This window comes from Hibiscus syriacus, unplaced genomic scaffold (genome assembly GCF_006381635.1).
Source record: "Hibiscus syriacus cultivar Baekdansim isolate YM2019G1 unplaced genomic scaffold, ASM638163v2 tig00112250_pilon, whole genome shotgun sequence".
In the NCBI taxonomy this organism is placed as follows: domain Eukaryota; kingdom Viridiplantae; phylum Streptophyta; class Magnoliopsida; order Malvales; family Malvaceae; genus Hibiscus; species Hibiscus syriacus.
In genome coordinates, this window is record NW_024063282.1 from 73050 (window position 1) to 100495 (window position 27446).

General features: G+C 33.5%; 1 long non-coding RNA gene and 1 pseudogene across 1 annotated transcript; both read left to right on the forward strand.

The window, feature by feature from the left end:
- The first annotated feature begins 3862 nt into the window (after positions 1-3862).
- On the forward strand, positions 3863-19470 carry LOC120176709. The gene is made up of 3 exons (XR_005521348.1): positions 3863-3874; positions 6105-6113; positions 19402-19470. It is a non-coding gene; the product is annotated as an uncharacterized LOC120176709 (long non-coding RNA).
- Positions 4031-5884, forward strand: LOC120176708 (annotated as a pseudogene).
- Positions 19471-27446: the final 7976 nt, after the last annotated feature.

Consider the following 27446-nt stretch of genomic DNA (forward strand, 5'->3'; position numbering starts at 1 on the left):
CAAAACCCTATTTCCCCTAAAGTCGAATCCGATGTCCTTTCCTTCTAAAATCCCCTAGACCGACGTAGATTTGAGTTCTTTTACCTTAGATTTTTCGGCCTTCCGGCGACGTTTGAAGACCTCTGACAACGATAAGATTCTCTCAGTCTCTTATCTCTATTTTTCTAGATTTTGTTGGTTGGTTATTGTCTGTTTCTTCCTTACTGGCTGCCCTCCTTTTTTTTGCAGGTTCGATCGAGTCCTTTTATAGGGCTCGAGATGCGCCCTTTGGACCGGTTAATAGAGGGAACCCCGGTGAGTCACCAGAACTATGGTGGTGACTCACCCTAGGGCTGATGATGTGTGTGGTTATCTTGTTGGGTGCATTAAATGCACCTAGATCTTCTGGATCTAGCGATAAGGTGGCAACTACGTGGCGACTGTTGACTGGAGCACTTTGAGGCGGCGACGACGATATCATCATCAACCTAAGGCGACGACTGGAATAGCCCTAAGGTTGTAATGAAACCCTAGGGTTTTTGCTGGATGAATCTGGGCGTTGGATCTCTCCAGATCCAACGGTTGTGATGGTGGCTGGAGATGCATGAGAAACTTAGCAAAAACCCTAAATGGGTTTAGGGATTATTGGGTTTTGTTCTTGGGGCCTGGATCGATTCTGGGCCTGAATCGGGTTGAGCTTATAAAATGGGGCTCCGAGTTTGCTTATTTGGGCCTCCGGGTTTTGGGCCTTAATTTGCATTTATTTGTAATAATAATAATAATAATATTATTATTATTATTATTATTATTATAAATACATAAAATGGGACGAAAATGACTATCGACATAATTGAAATGTTAGTATTTATTTATTATCAATATGTGATTTAAGAGTTAAATAGTATTCCTCAATAAGTATAATATCTGAAATCATATATAAACACTTAAAGAAAAATTGATATAACCAACAATCAGTTGGTCTAGTGAGATGAGACACTAGGTCTCTTAAGCAATGTCAGAGGTTCAAATCATGACGTTTGCGAATGGAGCAAACTGGATTGGGAGTATCGCCATTGCCTCTGTAGTACCCGATTTGGATTAGTCGGTCAATAGATCGGATACCAGTGATTAATTCAAAAAAGAAAAAAGAAAAATTGATATAAATCGATATCCAAATAATGTAAGATATTCATCGTTCAATACTTTAGAAACAAAAGAAAGCAGATATGGTTGAGTTGAGGGTTATTAGATTGTGTCAACACTTCAAACCAACACTTGTTTTATTTCCAAATTCCCATGTTTCTCCACCAAATTATAATCTCTATCGAACTCTACAAATATAATATGTTTGCATATCCAGGGAACAAACCAGGGCCAGCAGATTATATTTTCTCAGTACGATCAGGAAAAAGTTGGGATTTCATAGCCGTGCATGCTAAGGCAGAGATTTTGTCTTTTCTAAGGTAAATTTTATCGTTTAACTCTGTTATATGATTATTTTAAAAAAGATTGTTACTTCAAATTTAATAAATTATTGTTTAAGTTGATTAATAAGCGTTTTTAAAGTGACTGGAGTATTTTAAGATATCATATAATAAAGTATTAATTTTTAAATATTGTCCAATAACATATAAAAACATTTGTTATTTTCTAAGTTGATTTTGATGGTAAAAGAGGATGTAATTGATATTATCAACTAGTTAAGAAAATTATAAATATTATACTATAATCATCGTATACTATGAGAAGAATATGGAGTATTTTACCAATTAAATTGGTATATATTAACGTGTGACGCAAAATTTAGTTGAAAAATTAATGTTGATAGAGATCGGCGTAAGAAAGTTGTTCGGTTGATTCTCTCTATAAGATTTTTTTTCAAAAAGGAAAATGAAAGAAAGGTGGATGAACGCAATGGAATAATGCAAGGAAATGTTTCATTGCTAGTGGATTTAGTTTCCAATTCGTTATACAATCAGCATGCTTGCATGTATAAAGGGTTGTTTGGTTCAAGAAATGTGAGATTTTCATGGGAATGTAATTCACATTTTTATGGGAATGTAATTCACATTCCCATTTTGGTTGACCGATCATTTCCGGTAATATTTTATTATTAATAGTAGATTTTTGGGGTATATTACTGAGAATGTCATTATCTCCCTTTACTTAAGTATTGTTGGATAACCGGCGTTTTGGAAGAAAATGCCCTTAAAATTTTTTTCCAAAAATATCATTATTCTATCATTGAATAATAAAAATTCTACGAAGGTTAAGTTATAAATTTATCCTTAACCTATTTTAGATTTATAAAAAAATTTATAATTAAAATTTTATATAAAGTTTAAGGGTTAAAATAAAATTTTACCTTTCATTAAACCTTTTTATATTTTAATTTTATAAAAAATATATATAAATTTTATAAATTTAAATTTTTTAAAATATATATATAAATATTTTTTAACTTGTTAAAAAAATAAATATATAATAAGGACAATTTAGTCAAATATACAATCTAATAATATTTTATTCCTTTAACCAAATACGATAATTTTACATTCCTACTAAACCAACTAAATACAAAATACAATATTTCTAATAATCTTATTCTCTAATAATCTTACATTCTCACTAATAATCTTAATTTTCGTGAATCAAAATCACCCTAATAATATTAAATAAAAAGAAGGAAAAGAACAGGTGAAAGAGCCGACCTACCCATCACATCAAAGCACCATCACCGATGGACGTGATTACAAAATAAGGATTGGCCTACGCCCACCCATTCTCTATAATAACATATCCGATAAAATAAAATTATCTTTTATAATTGAGTCTGTTAAAGGAATTCTTATATCTAATGAATCTTAACGTATAGCAAGACGTGGATTTAACCATTCTTAAATATATATTATTCTTTTATCATCAATCTTTAAAATATGTGATTAAAAATTAAGTATATATTATTCTTATATATATATATATATATATATATATTAGTTGAGATGGAGTTACTATATGTATCAAATGCAAAAAACTTTCCTAGATGAAAAATATATCGTTATTGTTGGATTAATATGAAAGCTGCAAGTCTAAATATTTAAATAATAGTTTAGAGTGTAACGTAAAGAACAAAAATGTATATTAAAGAAAGATCCCCCACCATTTTTCTTCGCTTCCATTGCCACCACCATTCCACATGCATTGCCTGCAACTATTTCTCATTATCCTTGTCTCTCAAGAGAAAGTAGCTCACCCTGCGTTTTGAAGGAAACTAACAAACCAACTGTCCTGACCTAATGAGTTGTAATATATGTAAAGTACGGGTGTAAACAAGATAAGTCGAACTCGAGTATTGTTGAGCTCGATTATACTCTAAAATTCACGAGTTTAAAATTTTCAAGTTCGACTCGAACTTGAAATCCTAAACTGTAGCTCGTGAACAACTTGAAAAGGCTCGAAATGAAAAAAAATTAAACTTAACTCGATTGAAACTTCAAACTCAAACTTGAACATGAACCTTAAATACATGAAAATCTTACTATATTTTTTTAAAAATAATCAACATATAAATGTTAATATTATTAATAATTTAGTTTTTAAAAAATAAAATCTTAATATATTATATTTTTGAGTTACTCACGAGTTTTTCAAGTCAAGTATCAAGTAGCTCATTTCGACTTGTTAAGGATTCGAGTCGAGTCCATTCAATCTGAATATTATCGAGTTTTGACCGAGTCGATTTCGAATAGCTCGCGATATTACTCGTGTCATTTACAACCCTAATGTAATGGTCGTATGAACCAAATAGAGATATGTTGGGAACGAATGGTGGGATTTTGCCCATGTATTTGTAAAGGAAATTTACATAGCTTATTTGTCATTGCCAACTAGAAAAGTTTGTCAGTTGCTTATTCCTGAAACTTATTGCTCATATATGTTCACGTGATCATCTTCTTCTTTTTTTTAGTGTGTTTCTTTGTTTTCTTCTATTATTTCTACTATTATATATGATTCCCGCTTCCCTGCAAATGATTTAATAAATCAACTCAACATGGATTCCACTAAAATTTCATTTCTTCTTCTTATTTGCATGCTTTCATTTCCTCTGCCACTCCAATTCTTGCTCGTGCTTCCTGTCGCCATGGACATCGCAAGCGTAAACACCCCATTGTTATACCCCCGGTCCATTTGCCACCGGTCACTCTTCCTCCTGTTGTAAAACCACCAATCACACTTCCTCCGGTCGTCAAGCCACCAATCACTCTTCCTCCTGCAGTGAAGCCACCAATCACACTTCCTCCAGTTGTAAGACCACCAATCACACTTCCTCCAGTGAAGCCACCAGTTGAACTCCCTCCAAATGTTAAACCACCAATCACACTTCCTCCAGTTGTAAAACCACCAATCACACTTCCTCCAGTGAAGCCACCAGTTGAACTCCCTCCAACTGTTAAACCACCAATCACGCTTCCTCCAGTAACAATTCCTCCGGTGAAGCCACCAGTTGAACTCCCTCCAGTTGTTAAACCGCCAATTACGCTTCCCCAGTTGGACTACCTCCAGCTCTAAAACCACCAATTACACTTCCTCCGGTGACTGTTCCTCCAGTTGTAAAGTCACCAATTACACTCCCTCCGGTAGAACTCCCTCCAGCTCTAAAACCACCTGTTACACTTCCTCCAGTGACTGTTCCTCCGGTGACGGTTCCCCCTGTACTGAAGCCACCAATTGAACTCCCTCCAGTAAAGCTACCAATTAACCTCCCTCCGGTGACACTTCCTCCGGTGATAGTGCCACCAATCACTAACCCACCAAATGGAAAACCCTGCCCACCTACACCGTTAAGCAAGGCCACATGTCCAATAGACACACTGAAACTGGGTGCATGTGTGGACCTGCTAGGAGGGGCAATGGACATTGGGGCTGGTGACCCAGCTGCGAATGCATGTTGCCCGCTCCTACATGGATTAGTTGAAATAGAAGCAGCTGCCTGCTTGTGCACCACTCTCAAGTTCAAACTCCTTAATCTCAATATTTATGTCCCAATTGCCCTTCAGTTCCTCGTCACATGTGGGAAAACTCCCCCTCCCGGTTACACTTGCTCTCTCTAGATCCAAGTTAAGCACTTTGCTCTCTCCACACACGCACGCACGCACCAACGCACGCACCCACGCACCCACGCACGCGCACACACACGCACACACACGCACGCGCACACAAACACACACACGCACGCGCGCACACACACGCACACGCACACGCACACGCACACGCACACGCACACGCACACGCACACGCACACGCACACGCACACGCACACGCACACACGCATGTGCACACACACACACACGCACGCTCGCGCGCACACACACACACACGCACTCGCACACGCACACGCACACGCGCACGCACACGCGCACGCGCGCACACACACACACACGCACACACAAACACACACACACGCACGCACGCACGCACGCACGCACGCACGCACACATTTTTTATTGTTTGATATTTTCACTAGAATCCAAATAGCTTAAACACACGAGTACACGTTTAATATTTTTATTTCAAAATTAATTTTAAAAATGATTACATTCTAACCAAACCTATAATGAAATAGTAAAACACATCAATTCAATTTTGTTTAATACTTATAGAGATATTTTGAGCAACTTTTAGTTCTCATCTGATTTCATGGCGCACGGATTTTGCAGGTTGGAAGATTCATGGATTCCTTTACCCTTTCACTTATAACTCGAATTGGAAATCTCTGCAGCCCAAGCTCTTATTTGTGATGCCAATTCCTTTTAGTTATTTTTAAAAATTATTGCAAGTGTGTTTATTTCTTAATCATTTTTATTTAGCATCAGTATTAGTCAAATTATGATTTTTTTTCTTGTAATTTTATTATAAATTTTAATAATTTGTTAATCGAATTCTATCAAAATATGTCACTCTTTTTTTCCTATTAAATTTGTCCATGGTTGATTTTTTTTTATTAAATTTTTGTAACTTTGACTCTTTTTTTTTTGCTCAGCAACAAGAAAAATTTTATTTCAGTTTCAAAGTATAACAAATCCCCAACTTAGAGCCTCGTTAAAACTCCCCTTAATCCTATATAGGGGAAAAGAGTACTCCAAAGTTGAGGAAACATGACAAATTACAAATACGACTAACATAGATATGAAAGTGAAGCACACCTTGAGCGAAATAACTTCACTGTCTTAACAAAACAAGGTACAGACTCCACAGAGAACCATTCCAAAACCTAATTAAAGAGAACAACCCCAAATACCACCTTGCCAATCAAAAACATTCAATCGAGAATAAGAAAACTGAAAAATTAATTGACTTGCTAACATATCACCAGCTTGCCTTGAACATAATTTTCCTGGTCGACCCCATATTTTCCAAGAAATCAACCATGTTATTGGTAGTCCTACGCGAGAACACAAACCTGATCTCAATTATCTTCAGAAAATTAATGTCAATTTCTTGAAACGTAGCTCCCCACCTCCATGGTCGAACAGATGAATTTTGAACCCAATTCAGGACTATTTTAGAATCAGATTCTACAATCAGGACAAACTTTCCACACCAGCAAGATTCAGTAAAAACCTCTAGTGCAGTTTTAATTGCTACCAGCTCCGCATAATCAGAGTTAACCTCTGTTACCGGTCTAAAGAACATTGCTACTACGTGACCATTTACAGTCCTCAAAACTCCCCCACAACCTGCTGACTCTTTTGTAGCTGAGCCATCCACGTTGAACTTCATCTGGCCCGATGCAGGCGGCTGCCAAACGAACTTGGGACATAAATATGCAGCAGCCGACTTATCTGGCCAGTCCCACCATTGTTTCTCGTCTAAAGCACTAAATTCCTTCAACGCCTTACACAAAGCATACACTCTCATCTTCACATAAACAAGCAGATCTTTGAGTCTAGTACTTTTATTTCGAAAAACAAAATCATTCCTAGCCAGCCATAGACTCCATAGTGCAGCTGCGAAACTAACAAACCAAGCCAATGCTATAGATCCTGGCCATCTAATCTTATAGCAAAAATAAAAAATTTCGTCCACTGTCTGCATATTTGTCCCTGAAATATTCCACCACTTACATAAAGCATTCCAAAAACATTGCATAAAAATACATAACACAAACAAATGGTTCGCATCCTCCTCAGCGTCACCACTCCAAGGGCATAAAATTTGATCATCAGACAGCTTAACCCCTCTGATTTTAAGAAATACCTTAGTTGGCACTCTATTCAATTTAATCATCTATAAAAAATATTTCACCTTTGGGGGCACTTTTAGACTCCAAATTTTGTCGAAATTAAACGAGCCTACGTCCTCAAAATTCCCATCACTAAGCAATAAGTTAGTCAATTTTTTTACTTTGAACAGCCCATTGATTTCATGCACCCATACAATCCTATCGGCCACAGACGGATTTAATATCACCTTGTCCACTTCTCGTTTTATGATTTGCACAGTGAATAGCTCCCTATCCAACAGATGTCTCTCGAACAAAGCTGTCGTGACTAAGCTCTGCCAATCGCCTGTATTAATCATTTCACACACCGTAATATATTTCCTTGACACTAACATATATAATCGCGGATATCTTGATCTTAAAACAATTTCTCCGTACCACACATCCTCCCAAAACAATGCTGATTTTCCGTCTCCCACTATCCATCGAAAAGAATTTCCACTCATCCATTCAGCTGATCCTTCACTATATAAATTATTCACGATCCCTCTCCAGGTTATAGAATCATTTTTTTATTTCTCTTTGACTAACCATCCAAGGCAGATCGCATGAGCTGTATTTGTGATATATTACTGATCTCCATAATGCCCCTTTTTCAGTAGTGAATCTCCACCCCCATTTAGCTAATAACGCCTTATTTTTTACCTTTAAGTCAATTATTCCAACCCCATCTTTCTTTTTCGGAGTACACAATCTACCCCAGTTCACTCTTGGTAATCTCTTCGTGTTACCATCATAACCCCACAAAAAACCTCTTCTAATTTTTTCTAATTTTGACGCTACTGCTTTCGGAACGGGGAATATCGACATATAATACAACGGCAGCATTAACAACATTGAATTGATAAGAACCACTCTCCCAGCAAACAATAGTAACCTGTTTTTCCAGCCCACCAGTTTGACTTTAAATTTTTCAATAACAGGTTCCCACATCGAAATTCTTCTCGGATCAGCTCCTAATGGAATTCCCAAGTATTTAAATGGCAAGGAGCTCACAGTACATCCACATAAAAGTGCAAGCTGAATCAATTTATTTTCTTCAATGTTCACCCCTGCTAAGTACGACTTTCTGAAATTGATACTTAACCCCGAGCCCAATTCGAAGCATTTCAAAATTCTTTTAACATTGGAAAGTCCTCTTTGATCTGGACAAAGGAACAATATCGTGTCATCCGCGAATTTCAAGTGTGAAATGCTTATATTTGGTGCGATATTATCAATTCCTTCAATGAATCCTTTGCGAACAGCTCCTTCTAACAATAGATGAAGAGCCTCTGTTATCATTATAAATAAAAACGGGGACAATGGATCTCTCTGCCTTAAGCCTCTGTACATTTTAAATTCTTTTGTGGGGGATCCATTTAATAAAATCGAGACTCTAGCAGTCGAAATGCATTCCCAAATCCACAGTCTCCATTTACTTCCAAAACCCATATAATGCTGCACAGAATCCAAAAACTCCCAATAGACACAATCATATGCCCTAGCAAAATCTAATTTCAATATCAAACCACCTCTCCCTCCCCTCTCTATTTTCAATGAATGAATTACTTCATTTTCCACTAAGATGCCATCAAAAATCTATCGACCAGCTATAAATGCACATTGAGTCTCACTTATCACCGATCCAATCACTCGTCTTAATCTCCTTGCTAACACTTTAGCAATTATTTTATACAGGCTGCTCACCAACGAGATTGGCCTATACTCAGAAATTTCATTTGGATTTTCCACTTTCAGAATCAGTGCTAAAAAAGAAGAATTAACACTTTTCCCCAATTTTCCACTCCAATAAAAATTGTCCATTCTCTTCATCAAATCGCCTTTTATCCATTCCCATGACTTCTTGAAAAATTCTATATTAAAGCCATCCGGTCCCGGAGCTTTGACCTCCCCACAGCTCCACACTGCATCTTTAACTTCATCAATCGAAAAAGGCACTTCCAATTCCTCAACATCATCCCTTGAGAGTTGTTTGAACGGAATATTGATATCCGTTTTCCACTCCTTCTTCTTCCGTCTAAAGTGATTACTGAAAAAATTAAAAACTTTAGCTCTAGGTTTTTCGGGCTCCAAGTCATTGTCCTCCCCCAAATTAGCTCCCAAAATCAGACGTTTTTTGCTCCGAATCTTTACTGCTATATGGAAAAAAGCAGAATTCTCATCACCCAATTTCAGCCAGTTTAATCTAGATTTCTGGTGTCAAATATCCTCTTTCTCCCTCAAAAGGTCCCACAGCCTTCTTGTACAACTCAATACCTCCTCCCTCTCGCAATCGTCTAAGCCATTAATATCTCCTTTCCTATCTACCTCATTGATCTTCTTCTCCATTTTCTTTGCTTCACTATCAATATTCCAGTAACATTGAGTATTCCACTTCTGAAGTGCTCCTTTCACTCTTCTTAACTTCACACTAAAATCTTCATCACAAGCTTCTTCATGCTGTAACGTTTTCTTGATAATCTCCGTACAGCTCTCCTGTTGTAACCAACTATTAATCAATTTAAACGGTCTAGGCTCCCAATTAATCATCTCCTTCCCCAATAAAATAGGGATATGATCCGAGATTGTTCTTGGTAATCCCAGTAGAGATACGTTACTATTTTTATGGAACCATTCATCTTCAACAAAGATTCTGTCTAGATGACTTTTTCTATTTGCCGGCCCAAACCAGGTAAATTTCCTCCCAATTAAAGGCACATCAAAAAGGTTACAATCTTCTATGAACATATTGAATGCTGCAATCTCTGATTGTCTATAGGAGCAACCACTTCTCTCACTATTATTTCGAATTGCATTAAAATCTCCAACCATGAACCATCTATTATTGTTTTTCCTCCTAACTTCCACAATTGTATTCCATAAAGTAACTTGATCAGAAACTTCACAATATGCATAAACATTCAGAATAGAGCATATCAAATCCTCTGAGGCATACTTCCCTTCTATCAAAATAAATCGGTCTGTAATTAAGCTATCAAGAATATGAAATCTATTCTTATCCCACACAGTCAATAAACCCCCAAACTTACCCATTGCTTTCAAAAATTTAAAATCAAAGTCATCATCACACCAAAATCTACTTATTTCTGCATCCTTAAAATCCTCCTTCTTAGTCTCTTGTAATAACGCAAATTCAATTATATGGGTCCGAATAAACCTCCTAAGTTCTAAAATTTTCACATTAAAGCCCATACCTCTTGTATTCCAAGACAATATCCGCATCTGAACTTCTCCCCCTTGTATTCCAGCTAGAATTCGATGGATTGGGTTTCTCCTTCAAAGTCATCCGCAGCTGAAATTTCCCTAACCAAAGCCTCCTCTGACCCTTTAAATTGAATACCCAGCTCTCTGCCAATCTGAAGAGTTTTTTTCACTTTCTTCTTTTGTCTCTGTCATCGTTCTTGAAGATCCGAATCAGACAAAGACCTGCCTTCGATTTCAGTCAACTCTTCCTCGCTTAGCATCTTCCTCTGATTTTTCTTAACACGACAACTTCAACTTTTTCTCTGGATATCACCGTATTTTTCTTGTATTCTTTGAAGAGAACTATATTTCTTATTTCTCCCCGCCTTAGTTCCTTCGTTCTGCCTGGGTTTGAGCATAAAACTATCCTCACTTAAAATAGATAACTTACACACCCCCTGATCCCGTGGTCCCCCTTCTGCCCTCAACTTGGGCTTGCTACCCTCCAGCTCTACCACAATCACGTCCAATTGGTCTTCTAGTCCTTTGTAAGTTTTATTTGGTAAAAAGTTTGTAAGGCCCATAAAAATCGTGGCCCTCCACTGCTTTTGACCCTAAACCCCTTTCCCATAAAGACAAGTCCTTTAAATTTTCGTTTATTCCCTCATTAACATCCACCACTTTAATTAATAACCTACTAACATCTTCTGCCACTCCCCCTCATGTCCCAACTCTGCCTCAAATTGCTTTTGAATTTTCCCAGAGCTCACGTCATTATCCCTCTGCCCAACTATTGCTTTCTCCCCTATGTTTCTATCATCCTCATCTATACCCGACAAATTACCGCCCCTCGATATGTTCCCCATACAACATAATTGGCTATCGTCTTCCTCTTGCCTCCTCTCCGAATTCTTTTCCCCCGAGGAGTCTGAACACTTGTTGGCCGACGAGCTCGACTCACCATCAGTTAAATTAGCTTTAACTTCTCGCTTAGAACTGTTGGTTTCACTTCTGGTAGTTGATTGTTCCACAATTCTTATTTTAAAAACATCTCTTCCTATTTCCAAATCGACCACTTCATCTATCAAATCCTTTCTACTAATTGCTATCAAGATAGACATCTCCTCACATCCCAGTTCCTGAAGTGCATTTTCACCCATCGTTAAGCATTCTCCCCATTGCTCAGCTATCCTTTTAAATGTGTTATGATTCCAACAATGTAAGGGCACACTGATTAACTTAATCCAAGTAACTCTTTCTACCGCTCTGTAAGATTCTGTCCATGGATGAACTTCCAGGAAAACTTCAAGTAAGAACGACCATTTATGCTCCTTTATGATCCTATACAGCTCATCATCAACAATTTCTATTAAAAAATCTCTACCTCCCAGAAACTTAATCTCACCCAAACCTCCTGCGCATAGCCTATCTTCCACCTGAGTCGATGAGCAAACCGTCGCCATTGTTCCTACCAGACATTTCTGAAGTTTTCGAACGACATCTTCATCAATAACCCCCTGTATAGTCCTTCTTCTCCTATTTGCTTGCACCTCAGGATCTTCTCCACTAGAACTTTTAGTTATAGTTACCCTTGTGGATGTATTTGAAGTTGAAGGACTATTCAGATTCCCACTCTGATTCTTGGCCCTGTATCGTGCTTCCTTAACTGATAGTCGATAGCCGAATAACCAAAAACCATTTAGTCTCTGCATTGCTCTGACTGTATCTTCTCTATTTGAGAATCTAACGAAACCAAATCGCTTCCCCATTCTGTCATTCTTCCTTGCTATGTAAGAGCTAACCACATTTCCATGCCTACCGAATAATTGCCTCAAGCCACTCCAATGGTATCTAGGTGGTATGTTTTGAAAAAATAGGGTTTGAATCTCACCTTTCTTTCTTGAATCCTTCACCTTCGTTTGAGCTTTCTCCATCGATTCTCCACCTGACCTTTTCATATTCTTGCATGTCTTGGGTGTATTTAACTTTGACTCATTATTATTTAAAATTTATTGTTGAAAAAAATATGAAAAAAATACATTTTAAAAACCTTCAATCAAGTAGTGTTTAAATATATATTTTATAAAATTTAAGTGTTTAAAATATTTAAAATAATCATGGTAAAAGTTTAAATATTTTAATTTTAAAAAGTCAATAAAGAACAATTTTTATGGGACGAAGGTAGTATAATATAATAATATTGATCTTATTGATATTCAAATTTAAATAATATAGATTATTTAATTATATTTTTACAATATTTATTACATATATAATTTCGTTAATGTAAAGAAACTAAAGATTGTACACAAATTAATAAATAATAAATGAAAACAATTAGATTGATTTTTCATTCCTTTTCTCTATCTATTTATTAAAATATAAAGGATAAAGTATACAAATGGTCTTGGCTATAAGATATTGTTTTGTTGAGTTTCTGACTATTAAAAGTTTTGAAATGATCTTCCGATTATAGGATATTGTTTTGTGAGTCCCCCAACTATTAAAAGTTAGAAATGGTCACCCAACTATTCATATGTTCCAAACTTGTATATTTTTCATTAAAAATTTGACGGTCATTTAAGTTTGACGTTAATCTATTGTCTCTGATATGATAAAAATATATTTTAACGGTGTCTACTGGCACCGTCCTTGCTTTCAAGCATTGGCTTGATGACCTAATATTTTAAGCACTAGATTGACGACATAATGTAAAAGGAGAGTCGTTCCACAAAATACAGCTCAAACAGTTTTTGGTATCAGATTTTATCATAGCCTAGTCGATAGGCTAACGTCCTGCTTAGACGGCTATCAATATTTTTAATAGAAAAGGACGAGGTCGAAATATATGAATAGTCAAGTGATCATTTTGTAACTTTTAATAGTCGAAGGGCAAAACAAAACACACCCTAGAGTTGAGGGGCCATTTTATAACTTTTAATAGTCAGGGGACTCAACAAAGTACCACCATATAGTCAGAGGACGATTTATGTACTTTATCCAAAACTGAATTGAAGTTAACTAAATAATTATTAGTTATAACTAACATACAGTTGAACAAACTACAACTGATCGTCTGTACTCTCCCCACAAGTTGGATAGTGGATGTTTTTCTCAATCCTTTTGACTATAACTTGTTCATTAGTCGAAATGTATCTAGTGTTTAGGAGTTCATCTGGAATCTTTTCTATGTTAAAATGACAATCAATTTGTATTTGTTTCGTTTGTTCATGGTATATTGGACTCGACGGTCTATTGGATGATATCTCGATCGAGGAAGGTTGATAAGGAATCAAATCATTTTGGTTTGCTTGAGGGGTATTTAGGTCCTTCAGTCGCCTGGATCGAAGGTCAGGGTGAAGTTTGGCCACCGATGAACGGTGGCCGGTGAAAGGTTTTGGATCTTTTTGAGGGAGACGGTTGTGTGAAAAATAAGGGATTATACATGAGAGAAGAAATAGAATGGAAGTGAGGCTGTTAGGGTTTTAAATTTTTTCCACCTGAAATGGTAATAAATTAACTTTATACCTACACGTTTTGGGTTATTCACGTTTAAGCTCTCCCATTTTTGCAGTGAATTTGCATTGTAGTCACTTCTTTTTGGTTATTTCGAATATGGTTTCCTATTTTTGCTATTTTGTATTTTTTTATGTTCACTTTTTTATTTATTAATGCATTAAACATTCGATATGAACTTGTACTGACCTGTCCCGGAGTACGACCCTCTATAGGATGATTCTTTTACGCTCAACGAGAACGATGAGCATCACTGACGATGAGCATTATTAATTTAATTTATAAAAATTTAAAATTCTAAAGGGCTTAACATATAATTATAAATTAGTTAAAAAATTAAAGGTAAATTATTTAAAATAAAGGGTAAACTATACTAGGACCATCAAACTGTTGCCCCTTTTCATTTTGAACATCATTTTTGAAATTTTATCAATCAAGTCACTCAACTATTTAAATGCATTCAATTAAGCCACTTGCGTTAATATTTAACGGAGAAGCTCCTGTGACAATTAAAATATATGGTATAATTACACATTTGATGATTGTTACTTATATATTCTATCAGTTTGGCCTTAATTTTAATAAATTAAAATAAAAAAGAATTGATTTTATTCTATCATATATAATAATGATATATACATGGAGTATTATTTAGCCATCAACTTTGGACCTGGCAAACTTAACGTCAACCCGATTACTCGAACCGATTTACCCGACCCAATACTCGATATTAACCCGAACATGATAATTAAATTTGATCCGATACCCGACCCATACTTCGACCCGATCCAAAATTTAGTGAAACTAAAATCAACCAGAACCGGAATTAACCCGAACTGAAATCGAAATTAACCCAAACCAAAAGCAACGCAAACCGAAATTAACTTGAACCGAAAGCATAATAATAAAATTATGCTAGGTTGTGTGCTGCACCATTGCCAGGTTGTTGAAATATGGTTGAGATGCGGTTAAGGTTGTTAGACCATCAATCTCTTCCGTTTTTCAACTCATCTCTAGTATATATATGCCGGTCCTCAGTTGAAGATATTACGACAATGTCAACAAAGCTTTGAGAGTATCGTCTCGCTTTCCTCCTATTATCTTTGTTACATTTTTTTTTGGAAAGAGGGGCACTTTGTATCTTTGTTTCTTTTTCTATTCTTTTTAGTTTCACATTGTTTCATGAAGAATCAAAAAGAAAGAAAACAAAACAAACTCAAATTAGAAACTAGACATAAGATACCATGTCAAGAAATTAAAGATTGCACATGAATTAAGAAATTAAATTGATTTTACCCTCTCTCTCTCTCTCTGTATATATATAGGGACGGAGCTTCCTTAGGGCCCAAGGGGTCCCGGCCCTGTATATTTGATATAATTTTGGTTTTATAGTATTTTGGTTCATGTAAAAATAAATATTTAAATTTAAAAAATATAAAAATTTATTAAATATTTAATCAAGTAGTGGTCGAACTAAAGAATGATAAGTACTTGTTCTCAAATTTTTAGTTTAATTACAATTTATGTCATTGTAAATTTAAATATTAGAGCAATTAGAAGTTGTCTTGTGAATATTGAGTTTTTTTTTTTTTTTATAAATTTAAGGTGAATACAAGGTAGTATACCTACAAATACTTTCAACTATTTGAAAATAAACACTCATACCCTTATATACGCAGTGCTTGAACTCGGGACCTCAAGGATAACATCAATCCCCTTAATCACTAAGGTAACTTGTTCATGCTGAATTTCGAGTTTAAATATCTAATAAGTCTTTATATTTTTTTAAATAGTCTAATATTTCGGCCCCTGTCAATATTTAATTTTGGCTCAGTCCCTATATATATATATATATATAACTAACTAGGAGTTGAACTAACTGCAACTAATAGTCTACAGCACGCACATTATCGTTTGGTTTGATATCCGTAGGAATTTAGCAAGGAAACAGTAGCCACAAGAGGCAACTTGAAGAGTAATACTGTGTGAATAGAAAATGGCCAGTATGGCAATGGCTGGTTGCAAGTTTGAAGCAAGAGGGGACCAATTTTAAAGCACGTGAATCTTGTTTGTCTCCATATTCTTTAGTAACATGCGCTAGCTGTCGGTTGAAAAGTCTGTATATCTGGTAGTTTGTGTTATAATTGTATTTAGAATGTTTTATATTCTTATAAAATTTAATATTAATATTTTATTTTGTATAGATTTTAAAATATTTATTTAAAAAGTAAATCATATTGACTAATTCAACCAAAAAGTCATGAATTTCATGTCTGCACTTACAATTTTCTGCAAAATGTACCTTTCTGGAACTTAAATTCAGTTGATTATGATATTTTTCCAATAATCTTTCAACCGTCTTGTTTCTTATTAAGTTTAATTATTTGTTTTCAAATAATATATTTAAAAGAAAAACTAAATTACAGAAAAAAAATCTTGATATACATGGCAATATCATTTCCACCTATTTCTTAGGTAATGTAAAATTATTAGTTAGTAAATATTATTTTGGATAGTTTTATTATTAGAGTTTATTTATTTTATCAATTTAATCATGTCAAATAAAATTTAAACAAAAGGTAATTATCTTGAATAAAAAAAAACCGTAAATATCATATTCTACACAACTGAATCTAAAAACTCTACAACCGATTTTGTACTCTAAAACCAACAACGATTCCTTTAACTACTGAACTAAGTTGGTCCGTACATGATTATCCTATATACATCGAGTGTGGAGTTAAGAACACTGAAATAAGGTAAGTAATTACCGCATGTCCAACCAAGAATATACACAAAAGTTAATAAATATTTTTATATAATTTCTAAACTATGGTTTTGTTCTAAGTTTAATCCTCTAGTTTTAGGGTATAATTACAACTTGTATTGGGCTGCAATTAATCCTACATCCATTTAAGAGCAGGATCCTTTTATATAGCCCAACTCATAGAGAGTTTCGATTCAATAATTACACAATTACTTCAATTATGATACTAAAACTTCAACAAACAAAAATACACGAGAGTCTGTTACATACCAACTATATGCAATAGATTTCACTAGTCTACAAGATCAAAGCCATAATATTTATTTCTCATTATTCAAATTTAGCGTAAAGTATATCATAGCAAAATATATCTTATCTAAATAAGATAATTTGTATATAGAACATATCAAAATAAAATATATTCTTTTTTTTATTAATTTGATGTAAGTATAAGACAATACATGTTGATAGATAATTCTCCATCATTTGATATTGAACGTTTACACCTATGGTATTCCTAATACTCGAACTATAGACTTCAAGAAATAATAATAATTCTTCTACCACCGAAGTCACTTAGTTCATGCCAAAATAAAATATATCTAAATTACTGAAGTTATTAAATAATACATATTCGATTTAATCGAATTAACATGATAAATCATTTTACACATCATATATCATCATAGCATACATCAGAGAAACGGAATTAGTTAAATATAACATATTTTCATTAATCGAAATCACATACACATAGATATAATTATTTTTTTGAACTTCAAATATATAAATCAACCATCTTTTACTGAATAAATTTGATATTCTTAATTTGACATTCAAACATACCGTGGAGGCACCATGAATAATTTGAATCAATGAAGTTCACAGCAAATAATATTTTCGAACAATCCTTTTGGATTGTTCACAATTCCTAGCACACGGCGAATTAAGTGATTTTAGTAGTTAAAAGATGATTGTTATGTTTAGAAGTCTCAGATTTAAACACATTGTTTACAATAATTTTTAAGTGTTCATTAACAAATAATTAAGAGTCTCTCGAATAAATATTAAGTTATAATCTCATATATTAATAAAAAAACATAACAAACTTACACTAGCATGCTGTTCTGTAGTGGGTGTTTCTTTTTCCTGTTCTGTTACTTTTACCTTGGTGCGCTTTGGGTTTGAGTGTGGTCGTATTTGTTTACAGGTTGAATGTGCTCGTTTCCTCCATATAAGTTTGGAAAATTTTTTAACGAGATATTATTCTCGATCATTATTAATAAAATGATTTCTTGCTGAGAAAAAAAAATTACACTAACATTTATCTAAAACACAAAGCGTGATATTTCTGAGACTTCAATCTATTAGTTTTCCTCTCTTTTTTTCCTTTGGAAAGTCTTCCCTCAAGTTTTTCTTTATGTATATAATTAGATTTGTAGAAACATAAAAATATTTTTTTATGATATAAAATATAAAAGTTTTTGATAAAATTAAATAAAATAGTATTTTGAAGTTTAAAATTTTATTTTATAATGGGTTATATACGATAAATGAAATAAAATGAAATAACTTTTTATATAGTTATTTATGTGCGATTTGAATAAGGGATTTAGGCTATCAAATACCCTTTTAAAATTTCTTGTAAAATTTGATATTCTTATTAGTATACAGAAATAAAATAATTTATTTTTGACCAACAAGTTGGTTCAAGTGATAAGTAGTTTGATATTGTTTAAGTAAAGTTTTGAGTTCGAGTTCTTGTGTATGCAGAAAATCATTGTGTATGAGAGACTCACCTACCAAAATTAGGTGTATGTAATGCAAGTCAATTCATATGAGTTGGGTGAAGACTTGGAATTGAGAAGGGGATTAAAAAATAATAAAATATTATTTCATTGAATTCGTAATTTTTATACGGATAGAGTTGCAAATTCTTCTTATAATTTGTAACTATTACATTGAGAAAGTAATAACCCAAAAATTGTCTTTTCAACCTCTCCGTCCTGAAGACTAAATCCTATTTATAGGACACAATATTTAAGCACATGCATCTCTTAATCATCAAGAAATTTCATTCACTAGGGTTTTCATTTACGTATCTAATATATTAAATAAACTCAACAATTCTAATTACATACTGCCAATGGAATTTAGATGAATTACTAACAAAAAATATATCTAAATCAAATTTCTAGTTAATGGGACTTTCACAAATAGATTAAAGATACTCATGCATAATGATATTAGACCTCTTCACCAATACGAAAGGCCTGGTAGGTGAAAATCAACATTTTTTATGCAACAAAGTTACATAACATGCGAAGATTTTTTAACAACATATAAATTTAAAGTAATTAATATTTCTTAGTGCGTATAAAAATTGATTTTATTATTAATAAAGAAAAATAATAAAAAACTAAGGTCGGTAAATCCTAAAGACCCATGTCCCAAAATTCTTCTTGGGATTGGTGCTAAAGAGAAACCTCCCTTATTTTCGCTATAATATACACTGTACCCTATAGCATCCCTCATCTCATCGCTTTCTCTTCTTTTTTCTTTTTTTAATTTTATTATCTCAGTTTTTCTCTGCTTTTTTTTTTCAGCCATTGCTGGTTCGCAAGCTTTAGGGTTTCCATTAAAATGGAGATGATGAGAGTGACAGAAGAAGATAAACATGACCCTCTTTGTATTCTTCCACAGCTTTCTTGAACTGCAACTTCGTCTTAGATCGTTCATTATCGATTTTAAGTATCAACTGCGGTTCAATAAAGCTGTGGGAAGATACTGATAAGGTCAAAGGGAAGCATTTCAATGCATTGTTCTGCGTTCTTCATTATATATATATATATATTTTGTTTGGCATGATTTCACCATGAAAGGATTACATATAGGTGTGTTTATATATATGCATAATTCTTTTTTTAAAAGAACAAATACTTTTATAACACCAAGAAACATTTTTTGGGGGAGTTTTATGATGTAGATCTGATCTAGAGGTGTCCATGCTTAAACTGCCATTTTCTTTATCTTGGTTTTGTCGTTATGTTATTATATTATTTCTTGCATTGCTTAGAATGAATATAAGAGTATCGAACTAGGAATAAATACATGATTTTATGTTAAGGGGAGTGAATTTATAAAACTTTAAGGAATCCAGAAATAACTTATTAATAAAAAAAAACTGTTATATGATAATTTAAAATTTTTAGGAAAGTGATTACTCACAACTATCTCCTTGATCCATACATGTCATTTGACTATGAATATTCAATCACTCAAATGCAGTCGTTGATGCTTGAACTCGTGGGCTATAAGAATAACAACAATTCGTTTAACTCCTAAGATAATTTAAATCGTGCTTATCAAAGTTTTTCTTAAATCCTTTTATTTTAAGTGTTTTACTATTTTCTACACATTTCCTCACCCATTTCCTCTTTTTTTTAATATTTATCAAATTATTGTTCAAAAATTAATATCTATATATGCATGGAACGATTGTTCCGCCAGTCCTCCGGTCCATCTTGTATGGGAGGCTCAATCTGAATCTGGGTAATGCAGATTTAAAGCATACAACTATTCGAGCTTTTGACAGCTTGATACTGCCTAGTCTTGAAAATTTTCCGACTTTATAATAAGAGCTACTACTCAAATAAGGACCCTTAATGTTGTAGCTATTAAAGCTTAGCTAGCCTCTCTTATTTGAGATCCCATCCAATTCAATTTGAGTCTGCATTTGTTGTTAGGTGAGCTGAATGATGAGCCTAATAATTTTATCATAAAAAGTGTCTGCATAACATAACAAACCTGGATGAATCATGTTGAGAGTGACCCACTTTAGATTTAGCTAAGATATGATATATGTGTGTGTATATATATTAGCTAAGATATGATATATATACACAAATAGGAATGAATAGGAATGAATCGATGAGATAATTTGAATAATTTTTTTAAATATTTTTTTCATTGATAATCTACTTTTGTTCTTATAATTTTATAAATTCATCCCGTTCTTAAAATTCTAAAAAAATATTCTTTAGTCCAAAATGTGTTAATATATATATATATATATATATATATATATATATCGCATCAAATATAAACATATTGTATTAAATATGTAATACATATTTGTTTGAGCATGCCAAGGACAACCTAGCTGGAGCAGAAAGGGGTTTCTAATTGTCCCAAAAATCAATTAAATATTTTGATATAATCACACATTTGATCCATATTATTTACATAGTCTCTTAATTTAGTCATACTTTTAATAAATTAAAATAAATTTAATCCTCCAATCGAATGATGCCATATTTCATGTCACATTACACAATCCGATTGACTTGACCCGTCAACTCGGTTAAAAATAATAGGTATTTATAATAAAAATACCCAATTTTTTGGGTCGGGTACTTGGCCTGCTATTTTTTTGGATTTTTGGGTCAGGCCTAAATCACAAAATATTGGTTAACCGGGCAGCCGCCGACCCGGTACCGATTTATTTTATATATTTTTTATTTTTATTTTATATAAAAAAATTTATTCATAATTCTCAAATTATCACTCTAACATTCTAAAATCCTAATTTCTTAAATTTTGGCACAATAATATTCTAAATTCTTAATTTCTTAAATTATTTCACATTAACATTCTAAATTATTTTTAAAATATTTATTTTAACTTCAAAACATTTGAAACTTAAGTATATTTCTTTATTTTAATTTTTAATAAACTTTATTTCAATTATGTAATTTGAATTTTAAACTTTTTGTTGGAATTATATATATTATAGACTTTTAAATTTTAAAATTTAAATTTTTCTATATAATTTTTTTTAAAAATAATATAATTTAAATAAAAAAAATTATGAACCAGGTAGTCGTGGCCCAGATTATATATAATATAATTTTATATATATTAACTTAAAATATTTTATTAACTTATTAAATATATTTATTATTAACTTAATTTAAAATATTTTATTTTTATTTAAAAATATAAAATTTATTTTTAATTTATTAAAAGTATGACTAAATTGAGAGAATGTGTAAATAACATGGACCAAATGTGTGATTATATCAAAATATTTTTTTAAAGGGGCGTTTTGTATGATATAGATAAACGAAAATCATACAAAACAAATCATAAACACGAACCTCGTTAAAAACCCTCTCTAAACCTAAATAGAGGAAAAGGAGTACACCATGATCAATATGTTCGAATGCATAATCTGCAGATTTACTAACACAAATCATCCCATGAATAATAACCCAACTTACACAGTACCACTCTCCACCTAAATCACACGAAGTCTTAAAGAATAAACCAACCAAAAAGCATCAACTGCTAGTAATACATAGCAAACTGGCCACAAAGCAATTGATGCATGTTGAATGATGAAGATGTTGCTGACGTGTGTAGGTAGTTATGCAATTAGGAAGTTGTTGTATAACTGTTATGAGTAGTTGATAGAAGCCTTAGGCTACTAAGTAGTTCTTGTATAAAAAAGTGCTATAGATCAATAAAACATACGCCTCTTGTTATATATCCTTGTAATGTGGTTGCTATTCTAACATGGTATCAATCGCCATAGATTCTGGAGCTTCTGCTTCCTTCGTTGCTTAACTCTAGATGGTTGCCTTTGGTTCATCACAGTGTTCCTGTGCAAAAGATTTCCGTTTGGTGATTTAAATAGTTTTAGTGATTCTGATATGATACTTCTTCTTGTATAAGTCATCTTCTTGCGATTTCTTGGTTGTTGTACTACTGAGTGTTGTTGCTTTGATGTTTACTAACAAAAAGATCAATGTGGTATTGGATGAAACAAATTTCTTTTTGTGTAAATAACAAGTTTTACTTACTATTCACAACCACCGTCTTGAGCATCTTCTTACCGGTGGTATGCAATCTTCATCTAAAATGGTTGTTGATGAAGATGACAGTCTTGTTCCCAATGAAGCATATGATGATTTTGTAGCTCAGGATAGTGCCTTGGCATTGTGGTTACTTTCTACTATTAGTCCACATCTTTTATCTCAATTTGTTGGTGCTGAGACAACAACATTTATCCGGGCTACGGTGTTGCAATACTTTGCCACTCGATCTTCAATCTCGGTGATGAGCTTGCATTATAAACTTCAGTCTCTCAAGATGGGAGAAGATAGTATGCGTGTGTACATTGCCAAGGTTAAAGAAGTTTGTGATGCCTTGGTTTCATGTGGAAGTCGATTCCTCTAGTAGGTCATATTGCTAGTATTTTGAAGGGTTTACCGCGTGAGTATCAGCCATTTATGGTTGTTATTACATCAAGTGGTGACATGTTTCCTTTGGATAAGGTATGCACCATGCTTATAGATGCAGAGACACATATTATTGGGTTTGTTGCTCAAGAAGAAACTGTGGTGGCTACAACTCATCTTACTTATGGATATGGTTCAGATAACTTCTCTAAACGTTCATATTCGAACTATGATAAAGATTGTATGTCAACTACTCGGTTAGATGGCAGATCTGGTGATCGAGCTGGTCGAGGACATGGCCGGCCACGTATTCAATATCTATTGTGTGGTAAGATTGGGCACTTAGTTTATCGTTATTGGCATCGCTATGATGAAGATTTCTAGATTGTTAGTAGCAGTTAGTCGCGATATGTTGAAGACTCTGCTGAAGGCAACACTGTTGCATATGATAAGTACAGTTGTATGTGTTACTCAAAGGGTTATAGACTTCATGCTTCTACTGGGTAGATTCTTCAATGTCTGAGCAAGATCAGTGGATTGTTGACTCTGGTGATACGCATCATGTCACTTCGGATGCTGATGTTATAACTCACCGTACTGGTCGTAGTGGTCCAGGTAATCTAGTTGTGGGTGATGGTGTTTCATTAGCTGTTGATTTGGTTGGTAATACGACCATGAAGTCTTCTTCTAGAATGTTGTTAGTCAATGATTTGTTTCATGTGCCTGGTATAACTCAGAATTTACTTTCTATATCCAAGTTTTCTAGGGACAACAACGTGATATTTGAGTTTCATGCTCAAGGTTGTTGTGTTTGTGATGCTGTTACTGGAGAGATGCTTCTTCAAAGATGTATGCAAGAATGACTTTATGTGTTTCCTAATAATAGTACTTCAAGTGTTTGTAAAAAAGCCTGTGTAAATTATGTTGTGGCTGATGATGTTTATAATCTTTGGCATAGAAGGTTAGGGCATGCAACATATGATACAGTTGCTAATGTATGTCAAACTCTTAATGTACGTGTTACTAAAGATGTGAATAAGATTTATGAGGCTTGTTTCATTGGAAAAAGCCATAAATTGCCTTTCTTCCACTCCAATTATGTCTATATTGAACCCTTTTAACTTGTTTATACTGATATATGGGGGTGATCTCATGTAGCTTCTAATGGATTTTACTATTATTTGTCATTTGTTGATGCCTATTCGAGGCATACTTGGGTTTATTTTTTGAAATCCAGATCGCAGGTAGTGAATACATTTAAGTTGTTTCATCAAATGGTTTCTACTCAGTTTGGATCGTTTGTGAAGGTTATGCAAAGTGACTGGGGTAGGGAGTATCACAACCTCTCATCTGTTTTGTTGAAATATGGGATCATTCATCGTGTTGCTTGCCCTCACACATCCGAAAAAAATGGTGTGGCAGAAAGGAAGCATCGACACATCATTGAACTTGCTTTGGTACTGCTAGCTCAGGCTGCTATGCCTTTACGTTATTGGTATTATGTTGTTGTTACTGTAGTGTTTCTTATTAATAGACTTCCTACTAGGGTCTTGAATGGACTATCACCTCACGAGAATTTATGGGGGAAGAAACCAGAGTATGAATTCACGAAGGTCTTTGGGTGCAAGTGTTATCCTCACTTGAGAATGTTTCAGCAACACAAACTTGATTTTCGATCTCAACCATGTACCTTTTTAGGTTATAGCCCTCAGTATAAAGGATATATGTGTCTAGCAGCCAGTGGGAAGATACATGTTTCTAGACATGTAATTTTCGATGAGTTTGCTTTTCTATTTGCAGGGATTGGTAGTTCAAGTAATGCTTTTGTGCCTTGTAAACAAAAATCTACAGTACTTGAACTTATAATTGATATGTGGTAGTTTCAAACCAGTAGGACTTGTGCAGTACAAGAGACTTGTTGTTATGGTGAAATAGACCAGTCTACTTTGGATGAGGTTGTTACTCCTCTAAAAGTAGCAGTTCAACAAGAGTTAGTTAATGCAAATGCAGATAGTGTTGATGGAGGTTCTGGTGACATGGGTCAGGCCACTATAGACATGGGTGATACTTCTATAGGAGCTGCACTTCAACAAGAAGAAGGTGGTGCAACTTCAGTCATTGCAGCTGAGGATTGTGAGCTAGTGGGTCGAGTGCAGCCTGTGACAGTGTCTGATTCCTTTGACAATGTTGTTCCTCCATTACAAATCACTACTACAAGGGGTGGTAGTGATGAATGTTCTTTGAATTAACATTCGATGCTGACAAGAAGTAAATGTGGTATATTTAAGCCTAAGTTGTGTTTGGCTAGCTATGATGATATGGAACCTGTGAATGTATATGAGGCACTTCAGTCCTCTCGTTGGAGAGTTGCAATGCACGCAGAATTTGAAGCTTTTCGGAAAAATGGTACGTGGACTCTTGTGAAACTTCCTGAAAGACGGTCAGTGGTTGTATGTAAATGTGAATTTAAAGTAAAATATTAATAATTTACACTGTAATACAAATTATATACCATATATTGTTATCCTTAAACCCAAAAAACAAGTTAGCTTAGAGGTTGAGCACTCCCCCTATTAGCATTGGTTTTCAAGTTTGAACCCTTCCAATATTCATTTGTTGCGCAAAATATTTTCTTTCCACTATAGGGTGACGGTGGAAAGTATGTTAAATTAAAAAAAATTATAATATATTAATCCTCCAATTGGATGATGACATATGATTTCATCTGATTTGACGATTAAATTTATTTTAATTTATTAAAATTAGGACCAAATTAATATAATATGTAAGTAACATGGACTAGATGTGTAATTATATCAAATGTTTTAAAAGTCACGTCACCATGTCCGTTAAATGTTAACGGCTATTGGTTTGATTGAATACAATTAAATAGTTAAGTGGTCTGGTTAACAAAATTAAAAAATCGATGGTAAAAGTAAAAGGACTAAATAATTGAGTGATCAGTGGTATATTTTATCCTAAAATTAAATGGGAGAGAAACAAGTCATTAAACATGAACACAGATTAAAAGATAGTAACAGTTAATGAAATAAAATAAAGGAGGAGAAATCCAGAAACCGAAAACAAAAGCACATCCTGTTCGAATCACATGTAATCTTGTGGTTTAGATTTATTGGAAAATAAAGGTATGGGTTGCTAATGGTCCCCCTATCCTAATGTTTTCCTTTTAAATCAAACCTGCATTTTTGTACTCGATCAATCATCAATCATGATGTTGTAAAGCGTTTTGCATTGGTATGTTGTAATTTTCACGAGGACCATCTTCTTAAGTATGTAATAATTTTCATGAGGACCATCTTCATGAGTATGTAACAATAAATCATACCGCCTTTGATTTGTTAAATTTTTACGCTGCAAAATATTTTATAATCATTTCAGACTATTATATATATATATATATATATAATGAAAAGCTAATTCTTTTTTCACTTAGATTCATAAGTTTGTACATGCTTTTTGTCGAAACGATTTTTTAATAGGAGGCGCGATTTTGAAAACCTCATCATTTTTAATTATTCTCTTAAGATTATAATTTTTAATTAAAAACATTGTGATTTTAGAAAACCTCTCGTTTCGAAAATTTGGGAATTCATTCACGTTAAAAACACAGGTTCGAAGAGTCGCCACCAATCTTTGATTAGGGTGTGATTGTGCATCCAAAAACGTTTTTGTCATTTTAAATAAAAATTGATTTTAATTAAAACAACAGATTTAGGTCCGCGTTACCAGAAAATGAGTTCGGGAGTCGGTTACGCGTGGGAAAGGAATAGCACCCCCACAGCGCCCTAGATCGGTACCTCGCCGATTAATTAATGTCTTTGCAATGAAATTTACAATTTTGATTTTAATTTGATTTATGATCCCGATAAAACAATAACATACAAATTTACAACATTCAAAAGCAACAAAAATAGGTTAATTAAAATTACCCATCTTTTAGAAAGATAAATAATATTCGATTATTTAAAGATATTGAGACCATATCTTAGATAAGTTCTAACTATTTTTTCTCGATAAATTTAAATAGTCGAATATTTCTTTTTCTACCGTTCCCAAATTTTAAAGGTGATAAATCAATTTCTTCGGTGTCACTGATGGGATATACTTTTAATTTAAAATCGTTAAAAACGGATATCTAATCAGTTAAGACAACCCACTTAAAACGTTTTAAACTAAAAAGGATATTACCCTTAGTCAAATTATGTAATAATGTCGAGTTATGCACGTGAGGCTATTATGCAAATCATACAAAAATGATGCCATGCAAAAATTAATTAAGCAAACATTATGATTGAAAGTATTATGCAATGTGACATTTTAACACAAAAATTCCGTTAATATATTTATAACAATAAATTATAAACTATACCTTAATATGTACAAATGTGACTCATACATACAAAATACCTAACATCCTCAAATTACAAATTTTAGAAAATAACCGTACTTATTA